This window comes from Theropithecus gelada, chromosome 7a (genome assembly GCF_003255815.1).
Source record: "Theropithecus gelada isolate Dixy chromosome 7a, Tgel_1.0, whole genome shotgun sequence".
Classification (NCBI taxonomy): Eukaryota; Metazoa; Chordata; class Mammalia; order Primates; family Cercopithecidae; genus Theropithecus; species Theropithecus gelada.
In genome coordinates, this window is record NC_037674.1 from 25,730,619 (window position 1) to 25,744,060 (window position 13,442).

General features: G+C 43.3%; 1 pseudogene; it reads left to right on the top strand.

Moving 5' to 3' along the window:
- The first annotated feature begins 11,736 nt into the window (after positions 1 to 11,736).
- On the top strand, positions 11,737 to 13,040 carry LOC112627862 (annotated as a pseudogene).
- The last annotated feature ends 402 nt before the right edge of the window (positions 13,041 to 13,442 follow it).

Here is a 13,442-nt window from a genome sequence, read left to right on the forward strand (position 1 = left end):
CCGGCCTATTGATTACTGTACTATCCCTCGCTAACTGAAGTTGTCCTTTTCACCTTGACAAATTTAAGAGCAGCCAAGTCGGCTGGACGCGATCCAGCCCGTCTCTACTAAAAATACAAAAAATCAGCCGGGCGTGGTGGCGGGCGCCTGTAGTCCCAGCTATTCGGGAGGCTGAGGCAGGAGAATGGTGTGAACCCAGGAGGCGGCGCTTGCAGTGAGCCAAGATCGCGCCACTGCACTCCAGCCTGGGCGACAGAGCGAGATTCCGTCTCAAAAAAAAAAAAAAGAAAAAGAAAAAAAAAAAAAAGGCAGCTAAGTCAAATTTTATCTCCAAGTCTTGGACCCATATATCCAATCTAACTCCACTTGAAGGTGTCCCAGCCATTTCAAATCCAACACATTCAATATTAAGTCCTCTCCTCTTCTCCCACAACCTAATCCTTTTCTAATGGTCTCCATGTTAAGGAATGGCTCCATCATCCACCCAGTGGCTCAAGTTAGACACTAGCATCACTATGTTTTTTCCCTCCTCATACATGTTACACCCTCTTCTTGCCTCTAGCATGCAATCCTGTTCTAACTCATCAGTGGCCTATTGCCAGGCACAGTCGCTCATGCCTGTAATCCCAGAACTTTGGGAGGCCGAGGCGGGCAGATCATGAGGTTAGGAGTTCAAGACCAGCCTGGTGAAACCCTGTCTCTACTAAAAATACAAAAAATTAGCCGGGCATGGTGGTGTGCACTCGTAGTCCCAGCTACTCAGGAGGCTGAGGCAGGAGAATTGCTTGAACCTGGCAGGCAGAGGTTGCAGTGAGCCGAGATTGCACCACTGCACTCCAGCCTGGGTGACAGAGCGAGACTCCATCTCAAAAAATATAATAATTAAATTTTTTAAAGATGGCTTTTTGCCTTGTCCATTTCTATGTCTACTACTGCCAACTTGGTCAAAGGCAATACATCATCTTGACCTGACAACTACACCCACCTTCTCACTGATCTCCCCGTATTTCCTCTTGCTTGCCTTCAAACTATTCTCTCCCACAGCAACAGGAGTTATCTTTAGAAAAGCAAATCAAATTATGTCATCTCCTTGCTAACAACCCTTCAAGGGCTTTTCATTGCTTTTAGGATGAAAACAGAATCCTATATATGGTCTACAAGGCCCTGAATGATCTCTCCCCTGCCTACCTCACTAGCTACTACCAACTTTCATCAGTTTCCCCATATTCTGCACCTCCTTCCTCCTTCAGGGACTCCACATAAAACATTTCCTTTACCTAAAAACCTTTTTCTCCCCACACTCCACTGGACCCCTAATTCAGTCCCATTAGCCACCTAGAATTAAGCAGCAGTTAACTGTAGCTAATATTTTGGGGGAACAGTTCTGTGTCTAAGCACTTCTTAGGTAATAAATAACTTACTCTGACTCACAGCCACCCTATGAGGTAGCAACTATTATTAATATCTCTATTTATGACAAAATGGAGGGGCAGAGAAATGAAATAACTTGGCCTAGGTCACATACCTATTAACTGGCAGAGCTAGGATTCACACAGGGGCATCTAATTCCAAAGCCTGTGGTCTTAATTGTTACAGTATGCTATCTGCAGTTTCATCCAGGAAATTTTTGTTGTAGACTTTGGAATAGACTTTGTTTAATAAATGGAAGGAAGAAAGAACGGAGAAAAAAAGAGGGAAGGAAAAGTGAAAAAAGATTCTCAGCCTGTGCATGTTAGGTTGCACACTCTGGTTAATTTCTTTGTTCTTATTTTGAGGTTTCCTCTTACAGTTGGCCAAAGATTTAGCTTCTTCAGTTTGACACCATTTGCCAGGAAAGATGTTTCCTGGTAGGCCCGAGAAAAGGGCATAAAAAGAAACACTGAGTATATAAGATTACTTTTATGTGCCAGGAGATAATTGGCAGGGACACATGAAATTTGAAGGCATTTTTAGTAAATGTTATGAAACTCCAGCAGACAATCTAGAGCACTTCTCTGTCCCAACAGGCAGGGACGTGTACCTTGGGGTAAAACACTGACATTATTAACGGAAGGGTCTAGTTCAAAGGCAATGTTTTCGAAGAGTTTTGGGAGGTTATCCATTAATGTTTATTAAAGATTGCCAGATCATCTGGCTAATAGGCAGAGAGACAGAAATCATTTCCTTGGAAAGGATGAATTCGCAAAGGTCCATGAAGAGGAAAGGCCCTGGGGAAGGAGGGTAGGATGCTAGGGTGGGTGCAGGGGGAGGCTAGGAATGACAGTGGCAGCGTGAAAGCCTAAAGTGCTGGTGGGAGGAGGAGTCTGCGGAAGGGGTACATTGTCAGAAGGAAGAAGTGATTTCATTTCCTTCATTGTCTCCCAATTTAAGTTTGGAGTTAGAATCTTTCTTTTTAGACAGAATCTCATCTGTCGCACAGACTAGAGTGCAGTGGCGCGATCTCGGCTCACTGCAACCTCCACCTCCCAGGCCCAAGCGATTCTCCTGCCTCAGCCTCCTGACTAGCTGGGAATACAGACATGTGCCACCATGCCCGGCTAATTTTTGTATTTTCAGTAGAGACAGGGTTTCACCATGTTGGCTAGGCTGGTCTCGAACTCCGGACCTCATGATTGGCCCGCCTCAGCCTCCCAAAGTGCTGGGATTACAGGAGTGAGCCACCACACCTGGCCTGGAGTTAGAAACTTTCAAAGACATCCATGGTTTTTTAATCTTTCTATATATGATTCCTTAGATTGCAGTTGTTTCTGAAATGCTGAATTGTTTCTGACACGAGAATTGTTCCTGAAACACTGAGCTTGCCAAACCTTGTTGGACCATTGCGAGATAATTAGCATTGTTGGAAAATGATATTTGCCGAGTAGTTTTTAAGCCAAACATCCCATCTTCAGAGTAACGGCCTACAAGGCAGGAGTTGAGCAAACTTCATGGTAAGGGCATTGCTTTCAAAAACTGCTGTGCTTCCTCCTTTCACTCTTGGTGCCCCCCACCCCTCAGTTCTATTCAAACACACAAAGCATAGTGGCAGCAATGGGGCTACATCTGGTCCTCAAGGAGCTGCAGAATAGGAGAGGGAAATAGGCTGTGTGGTCTCTACTCTGCCGTTGGTAGACCAAAAGGCAAACAATTACACTAAGGATAATTACACAATGCTGAGGGAGCACAGCGGAAAGGGCAAGGAGGGGATGAAAATAGAGTTTGCAGGAAAGAGAAAACGAGATGAAGATTACAAGGTTAACAGAAATTGCCAAATGGTTTGAGCGGAGGGAGAATGTTCCAGGTGAACAAAGAGTACAGAAGTAAATGCAAGGAAGCTAAGCTTGTTGAGAGAACTGCAATAGTTCAGCATGGCTAGAAATTAGGGTGTTGTGGAGGCCTAACAGGAGATGAAACTGGAGAAGGGAGCACAAAAACCCTGTATGCTGCATTGAGGAGTCTATTTTATCTTAAAAGTGATAGGCAGCTATTTAATGTTTTCAGTAGGAAGTTTTATTTGCCAATTAATCAAACATTTATTGGTTTCCAATTGACCACCAAGTGCCAGACACTACACTAGATGTTAGAAAGTCAAACAAGATTTTTTTAAAGAGGAGAAAAAAAGGTTGATAAGTAATAATTCCACAAATATGACGAGTGCTTAAAGGAAGCATTTATGTACAAGGTGCAACAGGAATATAGAAGAAGGAGTTGCTTGTTCTGCCTGCCTCCTTCACAGAGCCTGGATAAAGTATGAACTCTGTTCTGAAGGACAAAGTTTTCTAGGTGGATAGATAGTGCAAAAGGCTCAGAGGTGCAAAAGAGATGAAAGAGCTCTGAGGCATATTAGTTCATAAATGAATCAGTCAAGTTACACAATATTTCTTGGCAGAATATAAATATTGATATATAAAAATCAGACGGATCGGCCGGGCACGGTGGCTTACACCTGTAATCCCAGCACTTTGGGAGGCCAAGGTGAGCAGATCACGAGGTCAAGAAATCAAGACCATCCTGGCCAACATGGTGAAACCCCGCCTCTACTAAAAATACAAAAATTAGCTGGGCGAAATGGTGCACACCTATAGTCTCAGCTACTCAGGAGGCTGAGGCAGGAGAATCGCTTGAATCCGGGAGGCAGAGGTTGCAGTGAGCTGAGATTGCGCCACTGCACTCCAGCCTGGTGACAAAGTGAGACTTTGTTTAAAAAAAAAAGAAAAAAAAATCAAAGGGATCACTCATTTCTAGTTATAAAATTATTTGAATCAATATCAATGATTATTAAGAAATGAATACAGCTTCAGAACATGTAATGTTTAAGTCTATAATAAAATAGTCTTGGCCAGGCAGGGTAGCTCATGTCTATAATCCCAGCACTTTGGGAGGCTGAGGCAGGAGGATTGCTTGAGTCCAGGAGTTCAAGACCAGCCTGGGCAACATAGTGAAATCCTGTCTCTACAAAAAATACAAAATTAGCTGGGTATGGTGGTGTGTGCCTGTGGTCCCAGCTACTAGGGAGGCTGAGGTGGGAGGATTTCTTGAGCCTGGGAAGGGGAGGTTGCAGTGAGCGGAGATCATGCCACTGCACTCCAGCCTTGATGACAGAGTGAGACCTGGTCTCAAAGAAAAAAAAAAAAAAAGTCAAATTTACATTAAAATTTCAGTTTTGGAAGAAGATTCTATCCATGTCAGAGAAATTGTGCCCAAAATAATTGTGTATGAACATAGTTATTACTAGCAGAGTATAATTTTCCTGGATCAGTGGATGGAAAGACTAAACTACGAACCATATATATGTGATTTACAAAGTTCTTGTGGAGTTGGATTCTAGTTGAAATGGGGAAGCACATGGACCTTCTCTTTTAGACCTTGTGTCCTCCTTTAACTGGGAGAGTTTATATGTTCCAATTCCTCATGTAGCCTTTCAGCTGCCCAAGGTCTCCCTGCGAAATGTTTGGCTCCCACAATACTTTCATCTTTGTTATCTTCACTTTGAAAGTGTAGATAATTTTGATAATCTTATCAAAATTTACCCATCATGTATTTAATTCCCTTTCATTATTAATAGGCTGCCTGGTTTGGGAAAATAGTTGAAAATAGTTAAATGCTAAGACAGAAGGTTGTCCCAGAGATGCTACCTCTTTTTTTTTTTTTAATTTTCTTTTCCAAGACTGGTTTTGCTGTGTTGCTCAGGCTGATCTCAAACTCCTGGTCTCAAGTCAAGATGCTACATTTTCATAGTAAGGAATGAATTTTTAATGGTGGCATAAGTCAGAGGAAGAGATTTGGAGACATAGGGATTTTAAATGATCTTGTCTGTCAGTCTACCTGATCTTGTTGCTAAATAGAATAACAAATTTATTGTGAAAAATAAATTAATTGTGGAAAGAGAGCCAGATTATCTCAAAGGCAACATATATTAGTGAATCAGAGTCATTGCCAGTTTCGGATTTTGTGTATATTAAGGGCATAGGAATCCAATCAGCTTGGAAGGGCAGGCTTGAAGGTGTATTTACATGGTGATTTACAACAAAATTGATAAAAGTGTTCCCTGTCTCCATTAAAGAATAGGAGAGGGGTTGCTGGTGGAGATTACTGAAGTGTACTAAACCACTCCTTAATTTTCCTTCCTTGGTGTCAGCTACATTTGCAGTCAGGTAACATACACTGAGCACCTACTGTGTATATTTAATCTTTTTGTAACATAAATATGAGATTTTTTCATATACAAGATTCTATGGAAATTTTGTGTTTATCCATATTGAAACATGAGTTGGAACAACAGAAATCATCAATATAATCTGCTAATCATATTTCACACTTTTCTCATAAAAAGAAGAAAATATAAATCACTTCGTCTTTTGCATATAGTCCAATTATGAAACAATGAAAAAGTCTACTTATGAATTTTCCCATAATCTAAATTATCACACTCCTAGACAGAGATATATAAACCAGCTCATCCAGTCATCTCATTTTTCTCCATTTATATACAATACACAGACACTCCATTACATTCTGAAATATGCTCACCTATCTACAGAGGTACTATGTAATCATAGAAATACCAAGGTCATGGCCAGGCATGGTGGCTCACGCCTGTAATCCCAGCACTTTGGGAGGCTGAGGCGGGTGGATCACAAGGTCAGGAGATTAAGACCATCCTGGCTAACACGGTGAAACCCCGTCTCTACTAAAAATACAAAAAATTATTTATAAATACAAAATTACAAAAATACAAAAAATTAGCCGGGCGTGGTGGCGGGCTCCTGTAGTCCCATCTCCTCGGGAGGCTGAGGCAGGAGAATGGCGTGAACCCGGGAGGCGGAGCTTGCAGTGAGCCGAGATCGCGCCACTGCACTCCAGCCTGGGCGACAGAGCGAGACTCTGTCTCAAAAAAGAATAGTTCACACACTATTCTGACCCACAGAGAGGACACATATTCACACTCTTACTATATGTTTACATACATAATATCCTCGCACCTCAGTGACAAAACTTTTTAACAGTTTTGTTATAATTTGTTATATAAATGTAGGAAAAACAACCAGAATGGCATTGCCCTTTCATACATTTCTATCACAAAAAGAACCATTAAACATGGTTTATACATTGTACCTCTGCATTTGGCAGATTATAGAATGACATACTGGGAGATTTAGAATTTAAAAATATTACAGAGATAAGATTATAAACTCCCAGTAACTATATAAAGAATCTCATCATCTAGTTAAAATTTCAGAAATCTTCCGCAAGATTTCTCACAGCTATTTAAAAAGCAAATTCAGATTGAAGAGAATGTTGTCTCATGACTGGGTAGTGTTTCTTTCTTCAGGGGCAATCTGTGACCACCAGCATGAGAGTCACCATGAGCATTTAAAAATGCTTCTTGGGATTGGGTGCAGTGGCTCACACCTATAATCCCAGCACTTTGGGAGGCGGAGGCAGGTGGATTGATTGAGGTCAGGAGTTCAAGACCAGCCTGGCCAACATGGCGAAACCCCATTTCTACTAAAAATACAAAAATTAGCTGGGCATGGTGGCGTGCACCTGTAGTCGTAGCTACTCCAGAGACTGAGGCAGGAGAATTGCTTAAACCTGGAGGTTGCAGAAAGCTGAGATCACTCCACTGCATTCCAGCCTGGGCTACAGAGTAAGATTCTGTCTCAAAAAAAAAAAAAATAAATAAAAATTCTTGGCTCCATCTCTTTACCTACTGAGTGAAAACACCAGGTTGGCTGTCATACATACTTAAGGAAAGACACACTCATCTGTCTACTAGACAACCCAGGTACTCCGGCTCTCATCGGGCAGCTAAGCAACAAGCTGGCTCAGCCTAAGGCAGAAAGCAGGATTGATATGGAAAACTCCCCAGGTGATGGGTGTCTAAAAGTTTGTTATATAGACCAACACTATTCTAACCCCAATAGAAAAACTCCACGTTTTCCAAATTGGCTGAGTGATCCCTGCTCCCTCCAAACTCTTTCATGGATAAATGAGGTGGCAGTGAGTCTGATCTCTCTTCTGAAACACTTTCAAAGGTGTGTCCAGTCATATCAGCAGCAAACACCGCTTTCTATGGGTTGGTGAGAGACTAGAGGATCCCATGCATTTGTTTAGCCCTGAGTTTGCAAGTTTGCAAGTTTTTGTTTTGGGCCTACACTGGGTATTTTTGTACTGTTTATTCAAGCCATGTATTGCTTGATAACATGGAAGTTTGAAAACCACCAGGCATGTATTATTTAATACATTTACCAATGATTTGGAAGAAGCACTCCATAAAAACATTACACTTCTAGTCCCATAGATGACCTCATATTACTTGTTAGTTAGGAGTCACATAAATAAGAATAAATTGCAGAAATTTTTTTAGAATTTTTTTCTCTTTTTAAAGACAAGGTCTTGCTGTGTTGCCCAGGCTAGAGTGCAGTGAAGCAATCATGGTTCTCTGCGGCCTCAACCTCTTAGGCTCAAGCAGTCCTCCCACCCCAGCCTCCCATATAGCTGGGACTACGGGCACGAGCCACTCCATAGAAATTATTATTATTATTATTATCATTGAGACAGGGTCTCACTATGTTGCCCAGGCTGGTCTCAAACTCCTGGCTTCAAGATATTATACTGATTTGGCTTCTCAAAGTGCTGGGATTACAGGTGTAAACCACTGGGCCCAGCCATATATTTTTTTTTTTAGAATTTTTACTTAAAGAAGTATCTTCTTTAAGTTATGTGCTTCCTTTAAAATATTACTACAGCTAAAATTTAATAGCTATTTTTTGTAAATATATAGAAAATACTTAAGTATGTGTGTTGATGTTATGATCTCAATTCAATACATTTATAGCTCAACAGTTCCTATGGTTGTTGAATGGGATTCTCATTTTGCCAGTTAATGTTAATATGACAAAATTGCAGAGACAATTCATAAGAAGTTTATTTTTATTTTTATTTCAATAGTTTTTGGGGTACAGATGGTTTTCAGTTACCTGGATAAGTTCTTTAGCGGTGATTTCTGAGATTCTGGTGCACCCATCACCTGAGCAGTGTAAGCCGTGCCCAAAAGACTACTATATGTAGCCTTTTCTCCCTCACCTCCCTCTCCCTTCTCCTCCCAAGTTCCCAGAGTCTGTTATATCATTCTTATGCCTTTACATCCTCATAGTTTAGCTCCCACTTATAAGTGAGAACATATGATATTTGGTTTTTCATTTCTGAGTTACTTAGAATAATGGCCTCCAGCTCCAACCAAGTTGCTGCAAAAGACATTATTTCATTCCTTTTTATGACTGAGTTCATAAAAAGATAAAGTAAGACTGGCCGGGCACAGTGGCTCATGCCTGTAATCCTAGCACTTTGGGAAGTCGAGGCAGGCTGATTGCTTGAGGTCAGGAGTTTGAGACCAGCCTTGTCAACATGGTGAAAACCCATCTCTACTAAAAATACAAAAAAGTAGCCGGGCGTGGTGGCACACGCCTGTAGTCCTAGCTACTCAGGAGGCTGAGGCAGGAGAATCGCTCGAACCTGGGAGGCAAAGATTGCAGTGAGCCTAGATGGCGCCACTTCACTCTAGCCTGGGTGACAGAGCAAGACTCCGTCTCAACAACAACAACAGAAAAAAAAGAAGATAAAGTAAGTCTTTGCTGATCTCCATCAGTACGTAAAAATTTTGTGTGATAGGCTCAAACACTGAAAATTTCCCTTGTTGGGATAAAACCATGTGCATCTCCATTTCTAATACTGTATTCCAAGTATCACAACTGTGAGAAAGAGCTAATAAAAGCAGGGAAGGTTCAGAAGAAGACAAAGTAATCAGTGGAATGGGGAACCCCTCAATAACCTACTAACCAGATTAAAACTCTAATTAGCTTAAATGAAACAAACAAGGGCAGAGAGAAGACCTAACTGTAAAATCAAGAAGGGATTAAAAAGTAAACAGAGTTGTTCATTAACTCATGAAATCATAGAATGAGAGGGCATCTCTTACCTTATTGAGGTAAGTTCAGTCCAATTAGAGAGAAGTATAACTTCATATTAAAAAATAAAACTCAGGCCAGGCGCAGTAGCACACGCCTTTAATCCCAGCACTTTGGGAGGCTGAGGTGGGTGGATTACCTGAGGTCAGGAGTTCGAGACCAGCCTGGCCAACACCTCTCTACTAAAAATACAAAAATTAGCCAGGCATGATGGCGTGAGTCTGTAATCCCAGCTACTTAGGAGGCTGAGACAGGAGAATTGCTTGAGTCCAGGAGGCGGAGGTTGCAGTGAGCTGAGATTGCGCCACTGCACTCCAACCTAGGCAAAGAGAGACTCCGTCTCAAAAAAAAGAAAAAAAGAAAAAAATTACTTATGAGTGTATTATCTTTAGCTATTCATATGCATCGTCAAATCTCTGGGTCTTTAAATTCTAGCAAATGTTCCTCTTTTTTTTTTTTTTTTTTTTTTTTGAGACGGAGTCTCACTCTGTCGCCCAGGCTGGAGTGCAGTGGCGCGATCTTGGCTCACTGCAAGCTCTGCCTCCCAGGTTCCTCCCATTCTCCTGCCTCAGCCTCCCAAGTACCTGGGACTACAGGCGCCCGCCACCACGCCTGGCTAATTTTTTGTATTTTTTTTATTAGAGACGGGGTTTCACAGTGTTAGCTAGGATGGTCTTGATCTCCTGACCTCGTCATCTGCCCATCTCGGCCTCCCAAATTGCTGGGATTACAGGCGTGAGCCACTGTGCCTGGCATGTTCCTCTTTTTCATGATGCTAATATCTTATATGTCTGTGAACTAGAGTTTTCTTTTTTTTTAGATTGTTGGACAATCACGAGGGAGGAACTTTCTCTCCCACTTTTGATGTTTCTTCCTTGTGGAGGGAATGTAATTAGTGTAGCTCCTGACCTTCCTGCACCTCTTTATTAGCTCTTCCCCAGGGAAGTCATTTATTTGATGGGTAAATTGGAGATGTAAATACTTGAGTATGTATGCTCTGCTTAGCTTCTCTTCGTTCTCTGAGAAACTGATTAAATTTAAACACACACATCCCAAGCCACGCTTCAGTCAATCATAGAGCGAACTACCAGCCAATGACAGCCAGCCAGCTGTTTGTCATATAACTAGGGACTTTCCACTGGATCATGCCCAAGCAAGGCAAATGCCTAGCTGTAGCCAATGAAGTTACTTCTTTACTTTTGCCTCCATGTTCGGCCTATAAGCATGCTGCTGCTCATGCTGTTAAAGTGGAGCTCTCTGAAGTTATTCTTTTTTTTCTATTTTTTTTTTTTAAGACAAAGTCTTGTGCTGTCACCCAGGCTGGAGGGCAGTGGCACGATCACACCTCACTGCAGCCTTGCCCCAGGTCCAAGCAAGCCTCCCACCTCAGCCTCCCAAGCAGCTGGGACTACAGGCATGCACCACCATGCTGGGCTTTTTTTTTTTTTTTTTAACTTTTTGGTAGAGACAAGGTCTCACCATGTTGCCTAGGCTCGTTTTGAATTCCTGGGCTCAAGCGATCCTCCCACCTCAGTTTCCTAAAGTATTAGAATTACAGGCATAAGCCACTGCACTCAGCCTTGAACTTATTCCAATTTTGAGTGCTGCCTCATTCATGAATCCTTTATTGCTCAAATAAACTGTTAAATTTATTTTATGTGAAGCCTTTACCAGTGGTAATCATTGTCTTTAGGCAATAAAAAACAGATGGATAGAAAAGAATAAACGCTCAGTAAATAAACCACAGGATACTTATGCTTTGGCTAAAAAAAAAAAAAAATTGCAATGAAAATTTTTATACAATGTTGCTAATTGTATCATATGAATAAAAGCTACATTTTTAAAATAAATTATTAACATTATTCACTTCTTGCATTATTCTGGATAAACATATTTTAGTGACCTACAAAGTCCTATGTAATCTGTGCTCCATTCCCTTCCCACCCCTCTGAGATCATCTCTTATCATGATCCCACTCACTCACTCTATGCCAGCCATATGGCCTCCTTGCTGTTCCTCCAGCACACCCACCTTTTCCTGCCTCACTGCCTTCACCTGTACCGCTCCCACTGCCTGGCTGCTCTTCTCCCACATGTATCCATGGCTTATTCCCTCTGTTCACCAAAGGCTCTATGGAAATGTCACTTTCACAGGGAGTCCTTCCCTGACTATCCATTACAAATACCACTGTTGCCCTGCCCAGTGCTGCCGGCCCTGTGCCTGTCCCCAGTTTGAGGCTTGGTTCTGTTTGCCCATGTCCATCATTCTGTGCAGAAGCACCACCAGTATGTCTCATTAACTACCCTACGAAGTTGCTGACACTGGTTTGGCTGCCTGGGGGTGGAAGGCCCTGGACACTGAGGAGAACGAGAAGCCAGGCCTGATGCACATGCAGGAGCTGTACTGAGCCTCCAAGCCACTGAAGGGTGTCTGCATCACCGGCTGCCTGCACGTGACCGTGGAGACAGTTGTCCTCACTGAGACCATCCTTGTCCTGGGTGCTGAAGTGCAGTGGTCCAGCTGCAACATCTTCTCCATCCAGGACTATCAGCAGCTGCCACTGCCAAGGCTGGAAGTCCAGTGAACGCCTGGAAGGGTGAAAGTACCTGTGGTGCATCAAGCAGACACTGTACTTCAAGGACAAGCTCCTCAACATGATTCTGGACGTCAGTGGGGACCTTACCAACCTCACCCACACTAAGTACCCACAGCTCTTGTTGGGCATCAGAGACATCTCTGAGGAGACCACGACTGAGGTCCACAACTTATACAAGATGATGGACAGTGGGATCCTGAAGGTGTCCACCATCAACGTTAATGACTCTGTTACCAAGAGCAAGTTTGACAACCTCTATGGCTGCCACCAGTCCCTCATAGATGGCATCAAGTAGGCCATAGGTGTGATGATTGCCAGCAAGGTAGCTGTGGTAGCGGACTATGGTGATGTGGGCAAGGGCTATGCCCAGGCCCTGCAGGGTTTCGGGGCTCGCTCACATCATTATCACCGAGATCGACCCCATCAATGCACTATAGGCTGCCATGAAGGGCTATGAGGGGACCACCATGGACGAGGCCTGTCAGGAGGGCAACATCTTTGTCACCACCACAGGCTAGGTTGACATCATGCTTGGCTAGCTGCCCAACAGGCACTTTGAACAGATGAAGGATGATGCCATCGTGTGTAACACCGGACACTCTGATGTGGAAATCGATGTCAGGTGGCTCAACAAGAATGCTATGAAGAAGGTGAACATCAAGCCCCAGATGGACCAGTACTGGCTAAAGAATGGGCGTGGCACCATCCTGCTGGCTGAGTGTCAGCTGGTCTACCTGGGTTGTGCTATGGACCAACCCAGCTTTATGATGAGTAACTCCTTCACCAACCATGCGATGGTGCAGATTGAGCTGTGAACCCACTCAAACAAGTACCCCACTGAGGTTCACTTCCTGTCCAAGAAGCTGGATGAGGCAGTGGCTGAAGCCCATCTGGGCAAGTTGAACATGAAACTGACCAAGCAGACTGAGAAGCAGGCCCAATATCTGGGCATGTCCCGTGATAATCCCTTCAAGCTGGATCACTACCACTACTGAGAGCCAGGCCTGTCCTTCACCTTCCAGTGGTCCTCTTTGCCCAGGCCCCGCCTCTCCTCCCTAAGGGCAAATGGCATCAACTTTGTGATTGGTCCAGCTGTTGTCCTTGCCCAGGCCCCGCCTCTCCACCCTAAGGGCAAATGGCATCAACTTTGAGATTGGCTTGCCAGTGTTCCCCATCAACTCCCTGGGGTTGGTCACTCAGTTTTCAGCCTGTGCTGCATCCCTCATGCTTTTCCAAGCGTGGCAAAGGGAATTGAGAGGACCCTCCTCAAGCCCTGATCATGATGGAGGTACAAGGGAGGCAGCCACAGGGAACCATGAACTCAGTGGTCTTGGAACTGCTCACTAAGTCTGCCCTTCCTTAGCCTGGAAGTTGGTGGTGGAGTGACAAAACCCAAG